The sequence below is a fragment of the Bos javanicus genome, chromosome 1 (assembly GCF_032452875.1).
Source record: "Bos javanicus breed banteng chromosome 1, ARS-OSU_banteng_1.0, whole genome shotgun sequence".
NCBI lineage: Eukaryota > Metazoa > Chordata > Mammalia > Artiodactyla > Bovidae > Bos > Bos javanicus.
Window position 1 is genome coordinate 142,329,044 of NC_083868.1, and position 19,198 is coordinate 142,348,241.

At 48.8% G+C, this 19,198-nt stretch overlaps 1 protein-coding gene across 2 annotated transcripts in view; it reads left to right on the plus strand.

Moving 5' to 3' along the window:
- The window catches only part of ABCG1 (ATP binding cassette subfamily G member 1), a 65,614-nt gene that overhangs the window by 10,537 nt on the left and 35,879 nt on the right, over positions 1–19,198 (plus strand). The window lies entirely within an intron of this gene.

Here is a 19,198-nt window from a genome sequence, read left to right on the forward strand (position 1 = left end):
CTGTGGCCTTTAAGAAAACATCTTGTATTTTCAATTGTAGTTACACTTGCACTATATGATTAATGATGTCTTTAGAGGAAAATGTGGATCGTGTAATAGATTCCTAGTAGAGAGCATAATTGTGAAAGGAACCATTCCCAGGAGAAAAGAGTGCCCCCCTGGGGAGGATCTCACTGACTTCTCATACGGTAATGACTTTACCTCAAGGAATTCACTCATGGAGCCAGAGTTGATGGGACAGATGACTTGGAACAATTTGGACTTTGGTATCATAACGTTAACTAGTCACGTGAACTATTGTGTTGAGGGAAGTAAGGGAACATCTAGTTTAATTGTCCTCACTCACCCCAGTGTGACTTAAATTTGAAAGTAGCTTTTGCTTTGTGGAAGCTAGGCACTGCATTGTTGTTGGTAACATTTAGGACTCCATATATATATATATATATATATATACACATAATTTTTTTTTAATTTTTTAATTGGAGTATAATTGCTTTACAATGTTGTGTTACTTTCTGCAGTACCAGGAAGTGAATCAGCTATATGTATACATATAATCCCCTCTGTCTTGTACCTCCTCCCCACCCCCACTCATCCCAGCCCTCCAGGTTGTCCCAGAGCACTGAGCTGAGCTCCCTGTGCTAGACAGCAGCTCAGCACCCCTGTTAGGAAGAGAATCCACATCATGAAAGGCTGAGGTGGAGCAGAGGCAATTCTACACACAGACAGCACTCTCTGGCTTTCAGAGCTTGTCCATGACATGGAGTAGTGGGTACTCTTGAGTCGTCTGCCTTCCAGAGAGAAGGAAGCTGTTTCCATTTATAAAATTCAAGCAGCACTTTGGTTCAGGTGACTCAGAAGCCAATTCTGTCCTTTTAATACACTGAGTATAGGAGATTCGGAGACATATCCCAGGTCACAGGAGCAGGGGAGGTGGGACACAAAAGCACGGGAGCTTTGAGACTAGGACCCGACGAGACACCCAGTAAGCCCCTGGCCCCAACATGGGCACCTGACAACAGGACCACATGGCATGAATGTGCTTCACCCTTTTTACAAAACCACTAAGGGTTGCCTTGACTGTTACTTCTGATTTATTTTCCCTTTAACAGGCCTGCCTGGATGTCAGTCACCTCCGCCTTTCACAGGGACCCATAAAGAGGTTTTTTAATCTCGTGGAGAGGCTTGGCTGTCCTGTCCTCTCCTGAGGGAGGTGAGGCTGGTGTGCCTGACATGCTTTGCACAAACAGGTGACTTGATTCTTAGAAATGAAATACACCTCCCCAGATTACCTGTGGGTTGAGAACAAAAGTAATCCTAGCTGGGGCTTTAGAGAGTCTTCTTTCCTCTTCCTCAGCCTGGTTGGGGTCTCAACATGCCAACACTCTGATGGAATGGGACAGCACCTCCTACTCTGAAACCAGACCCTCTAGCCTCATCCTTGCCAAACGTCAGGATAGAGTTAAACATTCTGGGCAGCCCCACATCAGATTATCTGTACTGGTTTGCTTCTGAGCCATAAAAATGCATTTGAATGCCCTTCTCAAATTCAGGTTTGCTTTCTCTTAATTTCCACGGCTATTTCACAAGGCCTGCAATGACAGGCTGGCTAAAATGAGTAGAAGGTGCCATTAAAATCCCTTTCAGCAATTCCATTAAGGGGGAGACTGGATTCCATCCCAGCACTGGGTGATTTGATCCAACTGGCGGGGACATGGATGGGGAGGAAGGCCAGTGAAAGGAGGACTGTAGAAATCCCAGAGCAGCGAGGGGGCTCTAGGAGGTGGGCTCCTCAGGTGTGAAGGCAAGTTTATGCTCCTCTAGCATGAATGAATTACTTTTTTTAAATTAATTTTTATTGGAATATAGTTGCTTTACTATGCTGTATTAGTTTCTACTGTATAGAAGAATGAATCGGCCATACATAAATTACTTTCATCTTCTATGGAACTGTCATGCAAAGGGAAGCTTTCTTTGGGGAGCAAAGAAAAGGCTTCTGATACTCTGCCTTTGTTTTTGAGGCTGTGGCTGGTCTTATGGTGCAGTTTAGCAAACCTAGACCTAGCTTACGAGGGCTCCCTGCTTGATGCTGGGGTGTTGACATGGGGAACCCAATCACCCCAGGTCACCTTGGTGAATGGAGACAGCTGGAGCACTCCTCTGCCCCCTCCAGGGCCAGTTTCCAGGTTCTCTGTGGCTCCCTGGGTCAGGCCACTGGCTCAGGCCCTTTTGATGATGAGGTCTTCTGGAATAGTTCTGAATCTCTGCCTTATAGGCTCTGAAAGAGGCTTTGAAAAACTATAGAGGATGGGCCAACTCTCCTGACAGATGGATGTAGTGTGACCATGTAAGAGTTTGCTAGCTTACAGGCAGAACTTGAACATCCAAAGGGTCTAGGCACCCTTTCTGTAGCTCTCTTGGGGCATGCTGCATGGAAGTCAAACCATCACTAACAGGGACCTGGAATCAGGGGTGCATGATTCCTGTGGCAGGCTCAACAGCCCCCACAGACATAGCACAGGTGACCCTGCTGACGCTGGCTTTGAGGTCTTCTCTTTTCCTTCATGCCCATGTCAGGCCACCCCAGTCACCTTCCAGTTGGCAAGACCCACTAACACACTGCCATTTTTCTAAAGAGTGTGCCTGGTCTGGAGCCATCTGGTCTCTTCAGTGTCACCTTGCAGGACTGTGCTCTGCTCAGTGGGGGGTTGGTGTCACTGTGTCACTTTTTGAGTGCATTCTTGTGACGCTCATCTTCACCTGCTGGGTAGGTACCCTCCTGCCTTCCTTTAACACCCCCAAGTATGCTCATTAAAACTTCATATGCTGGAACTAACGTCTTCTTGTATAAACCAGAACTGAATCCATCAAGGCCAAGATATAACCGAAGGTGACATTCTGCTGAACATGAAACCATTTCTTTTATGTATAAACTGGGAGAATAAAATGTTTAGTAACCACACACCTGCTTGTTTTAAGTTCAGTTCTAGAACGAACAGATTTGCTTATTTAAGGAACAAAGGCAACCACGTGGGTCAGATGAAAAACATTTGGTAAGACTGACCTGAACAAAACGAGGAGCTTTTAGGATGGAGGTACATCTTCTATAAAACCTTCGCTGATGGAGTTCCAAAACCTCTACAGAAAACTTACCTTTGAATAAAGTATCTCTAATACTGGGTGGTTTTGCCCATAATTTGCAAAAAGGCATCAGGAAGAGTTTTCAGAGTCTAGGATGGAAGCGGGTGTGCCTGCCGGGACTTGACCTGACCCACAGCCCTTAGTTTTACTTTTCGTCAGCTGTGTCTGATGTTAGTCTTCTTTGTGCTTGACCTCAAGACTGCAATTATGTCCAATGGAGTCCTATATTTAGAGCCTGAATCTTGGAGCCCAAAGGAGCCTGGGAGCTCCCTCCTCTGACCTCTCACCCATGGAGCAATCTTTCTTGCTCCATCCTGACAGCAACCAAGGCCTGGCACTTCCCAGCTTGACCAGGTCCATGTTTGCGCAACTCTCATTCTTAGAATTCCGTCTGTGGAGCTGAAATCTCAACTCGAGTAATGTTCATTTGTTGATCCAAGTTCTGCTTTTCGAAACTCTGAAAAAAATGTGCATTTATCTTGGTCTTGAAATGAGCTCACACACTGGGAGGAAAAAAGCCTATGTACAAATCAGGTGCCTTAAGCTCCAGGGCTATCTGGAAAGGAGGCAATGAAAAGCATGTGGCTGGTAGAGGAGATGAATGAAGCTGGAGCCCTGCTCTGGGAGAAGGTAGCACAGTGGCACTCCTGGGGGCAGGGCAGTGAGAAGGAGCCCCTGCCCGAATGCTGTCAGTGGTGAACTGATAAGGGTGGCGATAAACTGAAAAAGAGAACCTGAGTCATTCTGTCTGTTTCTTTTACTGTCATTAGACAAGCTGATGTGCTCAGACAAAAAGTCCCTCGCCTTGATATCTCCTCTGCCTATCTTGAAAGCGAACCTTTTAGCAGGAGTTTAATGGGATTTCTCAGTTGCTGTTTCTTCCCTCCCACTTTTGGGGGAGAAGTGTTTATTTTTTAAACAAATGCTTTTCTAAACAAATGCTGTTTGCTTTAGCATATTGTCTCTGTTAAGTGCTCACGGGGAAGCCACAGGGCATCATTGTCAGTGTGGACCTAAGGGTGGGGGTGGGGGTGGGGGAGGAAAGGAGGCTTAGAAGGAGGCAGATGTCAGATTCAGGCATAGACCTCGAATCTTACTAACCACCAGCTCCGAGCTCCACTGAGAACCCTCCTCCCTCTGTCATTTTGCAGGTCCACAAAGATGAGCTGTTTTTCTCACCTTTCTTTGCCCATGACAAACACAACCCCAGACCCGGTGGCAGCAAAGGTGCCACAGAAAGCCTCCCCACCTCCTGGGGAAGAGACCCCCAGAGTTCCTTCATGGGCTGGGCCGGGGGCGGCTGTGTTCACCACCCTGACTAAGGACTCCGTGGATCCTGTGCCCTCCAGGATGGGGTTCTCGGGCCACCTGTCCTTCACCTTGACTTTCCTTCCAAGGGTGACCAGACTGGCTTGTCTCCAAGGAGCAAATTCATTGGGGCCAATCCCAACCCCCACAACCCCTTCTCCCTATTCCACACTTCTGCCCAGGGCGGCTCTGGGGAAAGCGAGGCCCTGGCCGGCCCACCAACAGGGCTCTTTCCCGGCTTTTAAAATGGAGTAAAAACCCTTGTCTTTTCCACCGGGGCGGATGCTGACTCTGCAGGCCTGGGGCCCTGGGTGACGTTTGCACTGTCCCTGCCAAGTGGCGGGGACACACCTGCTTTCAGTCGTAGATACGGTTGAGGGTCCGGCGGAGGCTGCCTGGTGGTTTTCGTGCACGTCGGGAACCCTATATTCTGAATGGTTGGAAGAGAAGGGCACTGGCCGGCCTCTCAAGCGCACGCGCGCGTAGGTGCGGGTGGGCAGGGGCGCTCCGCTGCGCATGCGCAAAGGCCACCTGCCGCCGCCGCCGCCCGCGCAGGGGTTACTACCGGTCAACGCTCGCGGGTAACCTCCGCGGCGGCGCCGTGCTTGGCTGCCCGCCGGGCGCTGTAGCTAAGCGGTAGCTGTTGCTAAGCGCGAACAGAGGATGCCAAGCTGCTAGGTCCGGATGCTGCGGCCTCTCTGAGCGGACCGGGCCGCCCTCCCCAGACCCTACCCTGTGCACATCGGATGCCGAGCCTGAGTGCCACACGGCTCCAGACCAAATCCGACAAACACCTGGGCCCAGAAAATGAGAGAACCTTTCCATAGCCTAATTTTACCCTGGAGACGTCACTAACATGCATCTGATGAATGGGGTTCCTTTTTACCCATGATTATTACTTTGATGTCTATTTAAGCATAATTGGGAGACTTCACTGGGATAGAAATAGCACATAGATATTTAGAAAGACCATCTTGAGGGAAACTGGCTGGCTTTCTTGTGTAGTGTCTTCCTCCTCGAAGCTTTCCTCAGAATGGGGAAGCTTCATGCGTTTTCCGGACTTCTGTTGAAAGTGGAAGGTAGGGCCATGAGGCCAGGTGCGCGTGTTCCTGTGAGACACCCACATCCGAATCCTTGTGAATCATTCTTGTTTTGCTTTGTTTTAGATTCACCCTGTAGGTGAGACAGTGAGAAGCAGGGCCTCCTGCTTTGGGCCGGGCAGACTGAGCAGTCAGCATTTTAAAATGAGCAGGGTGGTTCTTGGAATCCTGGGGTTCTGCTTAGGAATCCGAGGGGCAGATCGAGTAAGGGGGCTGGAATCCAGAGTGTCAGCTGCCAGGCTGCTGCTCCCCACTCCCTGGTGACTCACTTCCACCCTGGGTGGGTTTGTGAGGAGAAACAGCAGCTGAACTTTATGTGTGCTTCCTGGAGCATACACGTGTACATTGTGTATGAATCCATTCATGTGATCATAAATATAAACATGATCTACAAGTTGGGCTCCATTCCAGAGCCTTGAAGGCCAGAGATGCCTTGGTAGAAGCAGAGGTGCCATGCTTTGCCCCTCCCTGAGGACCAGGGTCTTCCCTGGACACCTGGCCAGTTTGGTTCCTCTGTGCTGAATTTAGGTGAGTTATGAAACATTCAGGGCTTCCTGGGTGGTGATAGTGGTAAAGAATCCCGCTTCAAATGCAGGAGACTAAAGAGATATGGGTTTGATTCCTAGGTTGGGAAGACCTCCTAGAGAAGGGCTTGGCAACTTGCTCCAGTATTCTTGGCTGGAAAATTCCATGGACAGAAGAGCCTGGCAGCTGTAGTCCATGGGTCTGCAAAAAGACTGGGCACACACACACACACACACACGAAACATTCAGCACCATCATTTATATGGTTCTTCACCAAACACAAGGAAATGGGGAGTTAATAACTGTTCTCATAGCCTTGGGTTTTACTTGGTTGGTTGTTTGATTTTGTGACCGTAGAGTTGACGTTTTTGTAAACCTACCTAGAGAGTGTAGTTCTCAAGCACCAGGACTTGCTGACCTGAAGGTGGGATACAGGAATCAGAAATGGTGGTGGGTAGTTGTTATGCAATAAATTCTCTCTTATGGTTTCCTAAGTGCTGTTGGTGAGGTGTGTGGAAAACCTTTGGGAAAAGAAGGAAGTGCACATTTATGATAGCTGAGTTGTTCCCTCATTATAAACAATAATAGGGCTTATTGCCAACACAAGAAAAGATTATGTCCAAAAGCTGGTTGAAAAGTGGAAAGCCCTTATATTTAGTTTCACATTTCACTGGAGTCCCCATTAAGACCTGCAAAGAAGCTTGCGGGTTTCCTATTTCTAAAGACCTGCATATTGGCCTGTCCAGAAAATGGTTCTGTCCTAAATGGTATGAGAGGGCAGGCTGTCTAGTCATGGGCTTCTGCTCTGACTGGCAGCCACAGGGGCATTGGTGGTGAGCCCAGTCTCTGTGTGGCCACGCATGACCAGCGCATAAACGCTGTTCTTGGGTTTGCAGATATTTAACATGAAATCCCATTGGCTGTAGTTTTGTGGAAAAGGCATTTTCCTTCCTTTAGAGTAATTTTGAGTTAATGTGTAATAAGGAAGTTAAGGTGAACTGAATTATTATTTATTACATAGGGCTTTAGTTCAGTTCAGTTGTTCATTCATGTCTGACTCTTTGCAACCCCATGGACTGAAACACGCCAGGCTATCACCAATTCCTGGAGCTTGCTCAAACTCATGTCCATCAAGTTAGTGATGCATTCCAACCATCTCATCTTCTGTCGTCCCCTTCTCCTCCTGCCTTCAGTCTTTCCCAGCATCAGGATCTTTTCCAATGAGTCAGTTCTTTGAGTCAAGTGGCCAATGTATTGGAGCTTCAACTTCAGCATCAGTCCTTCCAATGAATATTCAGGACTGATTTCCTTTAGGATTGATTGGTCTGATCACCTTGTAGTCCAAGGGACTCCCAAGAGTCTTCTCCAACATCACAGTTCAAAAGCATCAATTCTTTGGCGCTCAGCTTTCTTTATGGTCCAATTTTCACATTCATACATGACTACTGAAAAAACCATAGCTTTGACAATATGGACCTTTGTTGGCAAAGTAATGTCTCTGCTTTTTAATATGCTGTCTAGGTTGATCATAGCTTTTCTTCCAAGGAGCAAGTGTCTTTTAATTTCATGGCTGCAGTCAATATCTGCAGTGATTTTGGATCCCAAGAAAATAAAGTCTGTCACTATTTCCATTGTTTCCCCATCTATTTGCCATGAAGTGATGGGACTAGATGCCGTGATTTTAGTTTTTTGAATGTTGAATTTTAAGCCGTTGTTTTTACTCTTTCACTTTCATCAGGAGGTTGTTTAGTTCCTTTTTGCTTTCTGCCACAAGGGTGTTGTCATCTGCATACCGAGGTTATTGATGTTTCTGCTGGCAGTGTTGATTCCAGCTTGTGCTTAATCCAGCCTGGCATTTTGCATGATATTCTCTGCATACAAGTTAAATAAACAGGGTGACAATATACATCCTTGATGTACTCCTTTCCCAATTTGGAACCAGTCAGTTGCTCCATGTCCGGTTCTAACTGTTGCTTCTTGACCTGCATAAAGATTTCTCAGGAGGCAGGTCAGGTGGTCTGGTATTTCCATCTTTTTCAGAAGTTTCCACGGTTTGTTGTGATTCACACAGTCAAAGGCTTTGGCATAGTCATTAAAGCAGAAGTGGGTGTTTTTCTGGAACTCTCTTGCTTTTTCTGTGATCCAACGGACGCTGGCAATTTGATCTCTGGTTCCTCTGCCTTTTTTAAATCCAGTTTGAACATCTGGAAGTTCTCAGTTCATGTACTGTTGAAGTCTCACTTGGAGAATTTTGAGCATTACTTTACTAGTGTGTGAGATGAGTGCAATTGTGCGGTAGTTTGAGCATTCTTTGGCATTGCCTTTCTTTGGGATTGGAATGAAAACTGACCTTTTCCAGTGCTGTGGCCACTGCTGAGTTTTCCAAATTTGCTGGCATATTGAGTGTACCTTTCACAGCATCATCTTTTAGGATTTGAAATAGGTCAGCTGGAATTCCATCACCTCCACTAGCTTTGTTCATGGTGATGCTTCCTAAGGCTCAGTTGACTTCACAGTCCTGGATGTCTGGCTCTAGGTGAGTAATGACACCATTGTGGTTATCTGGGTCATTAAGATCTTTTTTGTATAGTTCTTCTGTGTATTCTTTACACCTCTTCTTAATATTTTCTGTTTCTGTTAGGTCCATACTGTTTCTGTCCTTTATTGTCCCTGGCCCTACACTGCATGGCTCATAGTTTCATTGAGTTAGACAAGGTTGTGGTCCGTGGATCAATTTGGTTAGTTTTCTGTGTTACATGCTGCTGCTACTGCTGCTAAGTTGCTTCAGTCGTGTCCGACTCTGTGCGACCCCATAGACAGCAGCCCACCAGGCTCCCCCGTCCCTGGGATTCTCCAGGCAAGAACACTGGAGTGGGTTGCCATTTCCCTCTCCGATGAGTGAAAGTGAAGTCGCTCAGTCGTGCCTGACTCCCAGTGATCCCGTGGACTGCAGCCTACTAGGCTCCTCCGTCCATGGATTTTCCAGGCAAGAGTACCGGAGTAGGGTGCCATTGGGCTTAGTTAAAATTTTCCTTCTTTCTCTCTTGTTTATTTTAATAAAATGATTCCCAGTCTAGTGCCTTTTAGTAGCTTGTGTTCAGCAGAGAAGGGGTTGAGGGTGGGATGTGGCCTCAAGAGTCAGAGTCTGGGTTCAAAACCTTCCCTACTCCAGCTGGGCATCTGGGTAAGTTACTTAACCTCCCTGTGAAAAGGGATTATAGGTAATAATACCCATGTTATTGAACCAAATAACTTGATATAGGTGAAGCTCTGTGCCCAGTGTGCAGTATTTAATAAACAGTAGCTACAGTCCTTGTGAATGCTACATGTCCTTATGCCTGGAGGAGGGCATGGTAACCCACTCCAGGATTCTTGCCTGGAGAATTCATGGACAGAGGAGCCTGGCAGGCTACAGTCCATGGGGTGGCAAGGAGTCGGATACAACTGAGTGACTTTCACTTTTTTCACAGTAGTTATGAATGGGATTATATGGGATATAATTAAATAATAATAGCCCAGAGGTCATAGGATGGATCAGAGCCTTTGGTTATCATTCTAAAAGTAAGTTGGGGGTAAAATCTGAGACTTTAGAAATAAAAAAGAGTGAAGACACTGTACAGTTGGTGGACGTCAACTTAGCTGAACGTTTCTTGGGTATGAGGGAGGAGCAGGGAAACACTTGGGGCCTTCCTGAGGTCACGAGGCTGTAAGTCTCGAGTGAGAGGGCGAGTCCAGCCCTGTGTCCCCGTCTTGGGCTGTGAGGGCCCACTAGCAGCCTCCCAGAGGAGGGTGGCAGTGGTGTGACCTGCCTTGCCAAGTGAGTCCCTGTCACTTTGTCAGGCCTGGTCTCCAGGTCATCAACAGGGAAATCCTGGTTGGAGAAACATGAGTGACAAGTTCAGAGTTTCTGGGAGGACCCCAGGATCCTGTCTGGACCCCAGGCTCCTGTTTGTTCTGCGTCCAGTCAAAAGATCCGTTGACCTCCCTGGCCCAGGGGCATTTTTTTCAACTTTATTTATTTTTTTAATTGAAGAATAATTGTTTTACAGAATTTTGTGGTTTTCTGTCATACATCAAGAAGAATCAGCTATTGATGCACCCATGTCCCCTCCCTCCCACATCCCTCCCCATCCCACCCTTCTACATTGTCACAGAGCCCCTGTTTGAGTTCCCTGAATCATATAGCAAGTTCCCATTGGTTATCTATACACTCTAAAGGTTAAATTGTTTACTTCCTGCCTGCTTGTGCCCTGGAGCATTGTTTACACAGAGAATGAGCCAGTGTCATCAGAGAGAAATCCGATGAGCTTGGAGGCTGTGGGAGCAGAGCCTGCAGTAGGATTCAAGCCTGGCCCAGATTAAACCTGCTGCAGGTCTTTGCGGACAGCAGACTGTTGTGACAAATGGACCCCACACTCACTTGGGCAGGGCAATGCAGGATGAATCTGCTGCTCTGGGACTTTGTCAGCATTGCAGGGGTCTGGGGAGCATTGGGGTGGCCACATAGGCAGACTTTCCAGAGGGACTCGGGGGCCCAGGTGTCTGGACCTGCCAGGAAGGAGCACGTGGATCTCCGGGAGTTTCGTGACTCTGACACTTGAGGACTTGTTCTGAGAGGCCTGCCCACATTCAGAAGTGCTGGCCTCTTGGAATATGAGCTGGACCACTGGCCTGGGCCACCGGCTTCATGAAACCCTGTGCGAAGTGGGCCTTCTTGCTGTATGTAACATCAGTGAGCTCACCAGGAACTGAAAGGGGGACACATCAGAGCTGTGTTTGTAGGTGGAACTTGAAAATCCATAAGCTTTGGTGATTTTATGCTGCTGCTGCTGCTGCTGCTGCTAAGTCACTTCAGTCATGTCCGACTCTGTGCAACCCCATAGACGGCAGCTCACCAGGCTCCTCCATCCATGGGATTTTCCAGGTAATTTTACACTGTTTGCTAAAAGATTCCATTTTATGGAGGATGTCCCACAGTGCTTCAGTCATCTATTCACAGACTTGCCTGCTGGGGAGAGTGCAAAGGAGCCAGATAGGCTTCTAAGAAACCCTCCTGGTGTGGGTGCCTACGTGGGCCTGCCCGAGCCCTTCTCTGGGTATTTTGTTCTTAGTGATACCGGTCACTGCAGAATAAGGTCAACATGTCCACCATCCTCTGCAACAGCTCCAGGGACCAGTCAGGGAACATGGGCGGCCGATGCAGTTACTGATTTGCCCATCAGTCAGCGAATCTGAGAGGCCTGATTGTCTCTCGTGCACCGTGTCGCCACGGTCTAATAGGCAGCACTGTCTTACTTCGCAGTCCCCATTCTCTTTTTGGCAAAGAACTGGAGCCTCTTCCTGGTCTCCCAGATGGCAGATTCTGAATTGCAAGGATCATAGTTTACGAATTTTAAAAATTCTGCTTGGAGCACGCAGGTGTCCTAGTGGTTGGAGTGTGAGCTGAGTGGTGGGAGGCCTTCTTGCCTCTGTGCTGAACAGAGGCCCATTCCCCTGACACAAAACAACTGACTCTGCAACGAACTTGGAAAACACCTGCTGAGTGCTGTGACCTTTACCCCTGGAGAAGCACTTTCATATGGTGGTTGGCCAGAGGCAGAGAAAACCCCAAACTTATTGGAGGAACTTGAGACTTGGAGAAAGTCATCCTGGGAGGGGGAGGGGAAGCCAGCAGTGTGGGCTTCACTATCTCATGACTCACTGGCTGAGGGTGAACCCTGAGGAAGACGACCCCATGCCTGGCAGGTCCCAAATCCCCCTTCACTGGCCCAGCTCTAACCCCAGGTGCCTCCTGCAGTTCAGCCTTATCCCAGGAGCTGAGTGTCAGGAGTGTGTCCCCTGGGACTGTCTCTGGGCCTCTTCCATTGAATTGCGGACATCCTGTGCTTTGTACCAGAAGGTGTAGAATAAAGCCAACTTCAGGATCAAAAAGTCCAGTGGAAGAACCAAAGAAAACAGGATTTATGTAAAGGCTTGACGCCTTCCGTTAGCTTGTGTAGAAGCCTGATTCATAAGGAAGATGTTGGTTTGGGGGTTTTGTAGTCATAAAAATTACAAAGCCACTGGAAATTGCATTCTTCTCCAGTTGACTTTAGGTGTTTGGGCCAGATAAAGGGAAAAGCTGGTGAGGGCAGCAGGATATCTTTATTCTGATTTGCTTCACGAGAGGACTGCTTGGACGGGGTGCTCTCATGGACATTGGGGTCCTCTCTTTTGTGGAGAGGCCCAGCAGGCAGGGCAGAGCTGGACAGGCAGGCGGAGTCCTGTCGAGGCAAGGACGGGAGCGGCTCAGGGGGTAGGAGGCCTGGCAACTGGTGCTGAGCTCACTGGACATCCTCTGGGGGAATCCAGGCAATTTGGCGTTTTCCCTGTTCCTGAGTGCCTGATCTGACGACCAGCAGATGGAGCTCAAGGCGGGGAAAGTGCTGGTCAGACAGACGAGACACCTTGCCTGTGTCTCTCCTCCATGGAATGGCCCAGAATAAGATCCAGGACGTGGCCCTGGGCTGGAGTGTTCCAACACCTGTCACCAGGGGAGGCAGCAGCTCTGGGTGGTGGGGACAGGGACTGAGGACCAGGAGGCAGACATCACTGCCCCACCCACCTCTGGGCACCTCACGGGCTCTCCTGTCAGCTCCCAGACTTTCAAGGGGGCAGCACTGAATTTGCCATCCAGGCATTTCAGAGAAATAAAGGTGGGGACTTTTACAGGGGCTGTTTCTTGAGGGAAAATAGTCATCAATGGACATAAAATAGCTTTGAAAGGAATTACTGCTATCGAGACAGTTTTCACCTAAGATATTGGCAAAACAATAAAGCTGTCCTAATGATTTACCCACTACTGAATATTTTCATAGATGAAGCTCAGTGCAGTTCAAAGACAGTAAACAGAGCTGCTTTGGCTACGAGAAGAATCATCAGTCACAGCTTTTCCTCACTGACATAAAGGGATGAATGCCATTCCTTGAGCTTTTGAGTTTCTTTTTCATCAATTTGCCTTGCAGAGAGAAGAAATGACATTTCAATATACAATAGCAGGTACATATATTAGTGCGTGTATTTACAAATGCATCCTTGTGTGATCATATTTATACATGAGTATTTTTTCCAAGTTAGGAAAAGCTATTAAAGATTACAATGGTCCAATCTTCTCATTTTATAGATGAGAAAGCCCAGGTTGAAAGACCTTTGGTTTGAGATAAAGCAGCTTTTGAGATCTAGTCCTATTACTGCCACGTCTAAATTTGTATCTTATGTGCATGTATTCATTTTGTTCTGACTGAGATACTGATGATTCTGCTGTCAAAATTAAAGCCTCATGTAACCAGATTGCTACTGCTACTGGTAAGTCACTTCAGTCGTGTCCGACTCTGTGCGACCCCATAGACAGCAGCCCACCATGTGCCCCCATCCCTGGGATTCTCCAGGCAAGAACACTGGAGTGGGTTGCCGTTTCCTTCTCCAATGCATGAAAGTGAAAAGTGAGAGTGAAGTCGCTCAGCTGTATCCGACTATTCGCGACCCCATGGACTGCAGCCTATCAGGCTCCTCCGTCCATGGGATTTTCCAGGCAAGAGTACTGGAGTGGGGTGCTAAAAAATCAGATAATCAGATGGACCAACTAAGCCTATCCACCACAACTATTGAGCCTGTGCTCTGGGGCCCAACAGCTGCAATTACTGCAGCCTGACCACCCAGAGCCTGCGTTCCACAGCCAGAGCAGTCACCTCAATGAGAAGCCTGCACACCATAACCAGAGAGTAGCCCCTGCTTGCCGAAACTAGAGAAGAGAGCCCACGCAGCAACGAAGACCCAGCACAGCCAAAAATAAATAAATAATAATAATATAAAAAGTGGAGCTGGAGAAGGGGCAATTCTTGGAATACACACATTATGACACATTTATATAAATTCCAAAACCGTGGAAAACTTACCAAACTTATTTAAGGATAAATACAAATGTCATACAATAGAGACAAAAATAAGGGGATAGTACAATTCCAGATGGTTGAGCTCAGGAGTGGCATGACGTGTGTCTTCATTTATTTTTCTTTCTGAAACCTCACCAACTTGCCATCTCCAGCAGAGCATTAGGCGAGCAGCCCACTGCTTGGTTTACATTCTGGCCTCCCACCTGTTAGTCATGGTGCCTTAGGAAAGTTATTTTAGCTCTCTGTGCCTCAATTTTCTCTTCTGTAAAATGGAAGTATTAAAGTTTGTACCACACAGGGCTGTGGTGAGAATCAAACTAATTCATATTCATGGGGCTTTCCAGGTGGCACTAGTGGTAAAGAACTTGCCTGCCGATGCAGGAGACATCAAGGGACGTGGGTTCAATCCCTGAGTTGAGAAGCTCCCCTGGAGGAGGGCATGGCAACCCACTCCAGTATTCTTGCCTGGAGAATCCCATGGACAGAAGAGCCTGGAGGGCTACAGTCCATGGGGCCACAAAGAGTTGGACATGACAGAGCGACTCACACTCACGCTTGGATTTTAACTCACTCCAGGGCCAGGGTTTGGGAAGTCATTGGAGGGAAGGTCAACTTTTGATGTCATCCCAGGCCAGGTGGTGGTGGCAGTGAGTGAGGTTTGGGGGCCACAGTTTGGGGGCGGCAGGGGAAGGGACTTCTGTGCTGGGGCTGCTGCCTGTGTGCTCTGCCTTTTCCAAAGTCCCCACGTGCCTACATGTGACAGTGGCTTTTGGAGACCAACGTAGCCGGGCCTGTGAGAAGCAGCAGAAGACGCCTCTAAACCTAGATCCCAGCCTGGGGGCAGCTCGTCCCCAGGGAGTACGCCTACTCTGCCCTGAATCAAGGGCTGCTCCAGCAGGAGATTCAAGGGTGGGTGAGGGCCTGTCAGCCAGGAACATGGGTGAGGAGCCAAGACCCCAGTGTCTGCCAGGGCAGGTGCTCAGAGCAGGTCATAAGACCAGAGCAGGGATGTGCAGGTGCCCATGTGGGGAGAGCAACCCAGCCCCCATGGAGGGTGGAGAGTAAGCCAGAACCATGCTGGATTCAGCTCAGCAAGGCCTGGGACACAGTTCACTACAGTGAGCCCTGCCCCCAATGAAGAGCCCCCTGCCCCCCGACCGCCAGCCATCCACAGTAGGAAGAGAGACTTCCATCTGATGGGACCCATGGGGCAGGTGCAGTCAACACCCCACTGTCCCCAAGCCAGGAGCCCGCGTGGCAGCAGCTGGGCACCACCCTTGGTGCTGTGACTTTTCTCTGGGGAACACGAACAGGATACTGCATTTCAGTGACTCTGTCAAGTGGCCCCTGACTTGTCACTGTCCACCAAGTGGCTGGGCTTTGAAGGACGGGCAAACAGCCCTGTGTTGTGGGAGTGCCTCTTAAGTTGGTGGATTTTCCAACCTTGTGGAGTCGGGGGTGAGAGGAAGCTATGGGTGGCTCTTTGGGATGCTTGTGGACACAGAACAGCATTTTGCATATTTACTCATGTGATAACCGCCCACCAAAATTCAGAACCCATGCAGACAGGAGGGTGAGGGGCCGCTTCTGCTGAGGTTCAGGGCATTGGGATGCTGGGGGTCAGAGCAGGCAGAATGACAGGGACCCCAAAGCAGGAGGGAGATTAGGATGCTGATGCAGGGAGAGGTTCTGAGGAAACAAGGATGAAAAGCATTGCTGAGCTGTGGCCAGGGGACCATTTTAAGCCTTTTAAAGTCATGCCCTGGGGAAACCGTCCAGAAAACTTTCCACCTTGTCTGTTGCCTGGTTGACTTCCAGAGTGGAGCACCTGCTTAAAGCCCAGTGGTCAGTGTTCACAGCCTGACAATTCGACCAGCTGTTCTGAAGGCAGAGTGGACTTCCTGCCATGACATCCACTGGGGGTGGCAGATGAAGATATGCTGTTTGCACAGTTTGGGAATGAACGATAATGTCCTCATTTTACAAGTAGTCCCTTCCCCCAGGCTCAGAAACTCTCACATGTGGTTAGGTCCATTTGGACGTTTTTAGGTCCAGTTTCCCAGGCATGGTTCCTGTTATTGTTGTGAGCAAAAAAAGTCCCCTTTTACTTCAGATGCAAAAAACAAGAAGAAAGAGGTCCGAGTTGTGGGTGTAGCTTTGCCCCTTAATAAGAAAAAGTACTTAATAAGGAAATCAGTCCTGAATATTCATTGGAAGGACTGATGCTGAAGCTGAAGCTCCAATACTTTGGCCACCTGATGTGAAGAATTGACTCATTGGAAAAGACCCTGATGCTGGGAAAGATTGAAGGCAGGAGGAGAAGGGGGTGACAGAGGATGAAATGGTTGGATGGCATCACCAACTCAATGGACATGAGTTTGAGCAAGCTCCGGGAGTTGGTGATGAGCAGGGAAGCCTGGTGTGCTGCAGCCCATGGGGTCACAAGGAGTCAGACATGACTGAGCGACTGAACTGAACTGAAGGAGAAGTGAGGCACTGATGAGCTGGCCCTTGGGCATTAGGGTAAGACGCAGGCAGGGTTAAGGAGGAAATGTCATCAGTGTCTGGGAACACGGATCTTGTACTTTTTGCCTTGAGCATACTCTCAAAGAGGGAGGAAGAGGGTCTGGAGAGCAAGGCAGTCTGTTCTCACCATGAGTCCCTTTGAAGCCCAAGACCAGACTGATGGGGAAGGAAAGGGGAGGAGGGGAGGTGGGGAGGGGTGTAGCCGGGCTCCTCTTGTCAACATTGGCATCTAGAGGAAAGTCACGACCTTGGGTGTAGAAATGGTCCTGCGTGTTGATTTCAGTTTGAGGTTGATGTGATACTTGGAGCTTATTTGGCACCCTTATCAGTGCTTTTGGCATAATTTAAGTCATCAGAAGGATTTTTTTCTTCAATGTTCTAGCAGGTTTAGAAGCTTGTGAAAAAGATCAGTTCTGCTTTTAGAAGGATAAAAATACTGCAGTGATGGAGAGCTGCCTCATGCCTGACAAGCAGGTGTGACAGCCATCGTCTGCACTGGGGCAGGGGCTCCTCTGCCAGTGAGCTTCTGTACTGACCAACTGTGGAACACGAGAGTGTGTGTACACGGTGTGTGTGTGTATGGTATGTGTGTGTACATAGTGTGCATGCACACAGTGTGTACATAGTGTGTGTGTGCATGGTATGTGTGTGCACATGGTGTGTGCATGTACATGGTGGGTGTGGACACGGTATGTGAGTACATGGTTTGTGTGTACATGGGGTGTGTGTACATGCTGTGTGTGTGAATGGTATGTGTGTATATGGTGTGTATATATCCATGGTGTAGTGTATAGTACATGGTATAGTGTATATACATGTGGTATGTGTATATACATGGTGTGTGTGTACATGGCGTGTGTGTACACATGTATATACGTGGGATGTGTGCGTGTGTGTACATGGGATGTGTGTATATGTGTTTTACCTGGTGCATGCACATGATGTGTATACACACGCATGTATGGCATGTGTGTACATGGTGTGTGTACATATGTGTGTACACGGTGTCTTTGCCCTGTGTACATGGTATGTGTGTGCACACGGTGTGTGTACACATGCATGCACGTGGTGTGTGCATGGTGTATATGTGTGCATGTTGGAGGTGCATAGTACATTGTTCTCTTGATATCACAGCTGCTCTGAGCACCCAGCCCAGGAGTCCTGGCTCCAGGGGGCTGTCATTCCTGATGACCCATAGAGCCTGGCGACAGGAAATGATGTCACTGCAGTGTGCCAGCTGTGTTGTCTGGGACCCTAACCCACTGAGAATCAGCAGTTCTCACAGTGTAAACAGAGGCAGGCCTGCTCCCAGGGAGGCTGAGGTCAAGGTTCCTCTTCACAGGGGCTGACCGGGCTCTGTACCTAGCAGCCTTTAGAGGCTTTCTGGAACATTCCAACAAGAGTGGGCTCTGGCTCATTGAAAATGATCACAGGCTTGAGCAACCAGGTCCAGAATGTTAACCCTGGGGTGGATGCTCTTTTGGGTGTCCCTTCCCTGCAGATGCACCGGGATGCACACAGGGTCCTCAGTCCACGTGAATGAGGATGGTGGCCCAGCTGTCCGTCTTCAGGTGACAAGGTCACTGTCAGGTGGCTTGCAGTTCACCGGGTGCGTTTTGTGCCTGTTGCAGCTGCAGCTCCACGGCTTCTTCCAGCCCCTACCTGCTGGAAGGGCACACCTACCTCCTCTGGATGCCCTTCAAGCACATGATCTTGTTCTGTCTTCACAAACACCCTGAAGGTCAAGGTAAGGAAATGAGTCTAGGAAGCTGAAGCAACTTGTCCTGGTCACACAGCAAACTAGGGGCTGAGCTCCAGGGTGGTGGAGGGGCCACTGGGGCCAGACCGACTCCATCAGAATAGCTTTCAAAGCTCCAGGAAGACCCCACATGCCAGTGATATTGGGGACCACGGGGCTGGTGGCTCTGCAGAAGTATTTTCCAGCGTCTGGTCTGAATTATTCCTTGTTGTTTATGGAGTTATCATTAAAGAGACACAGGGCTGATGAAGAGAGATGCAGAGTTAGCAGGACATGTGTTAGTATTTCCTGGGTGCTGGGGATGGATGAGCTGGGACCCTCCATCCATCCTGCTCCTCTAGGCAGCCTCATCCCAAAGCTTGTGGCAAGGCAGCGTGAGGACAAGATAGTGACCCTGAGAAAGACAATACAGGGACATCCAGACTCTGACAGACCTCCCACTTGGGCTGCCTGCCCACTGTGCACACTGCCTCCCACACTGGATCCAGCACTCCAGAAACTGGAATGTGTTTCAGTCTGTGGTCAAGAGGAATCTCACACACTTAAGGGTGTGATTGAACTGGCCACTGAAATGCCTGCAGTCCACAGGTGCCTCCCTGCATGGCAGGAGTGAGTGAAGTCATCACGCCAGCAAAGGAGATTTCGAAGATGATGGAGCTTGTGCTATGGGCTGAATTGCTCCCTGCAGTCAGGCACACTGGATAACACTGGCAAGTACAGGGAACCTTTACACTCTCTTCCAGAGGTGACTGACCAATCAGAACATGACTCGTCCTCTCCTGAGCCACCGAGGCAGCCCCTCTAGCCCACACATGCCTTCTCTGTGTCTCCCCCTACCCCACTTCCTTCTCCCATCATTCATCCCATTTCCCCTTCCTGGTTCCCAAGCATGGAGAAGGATCCAGAAG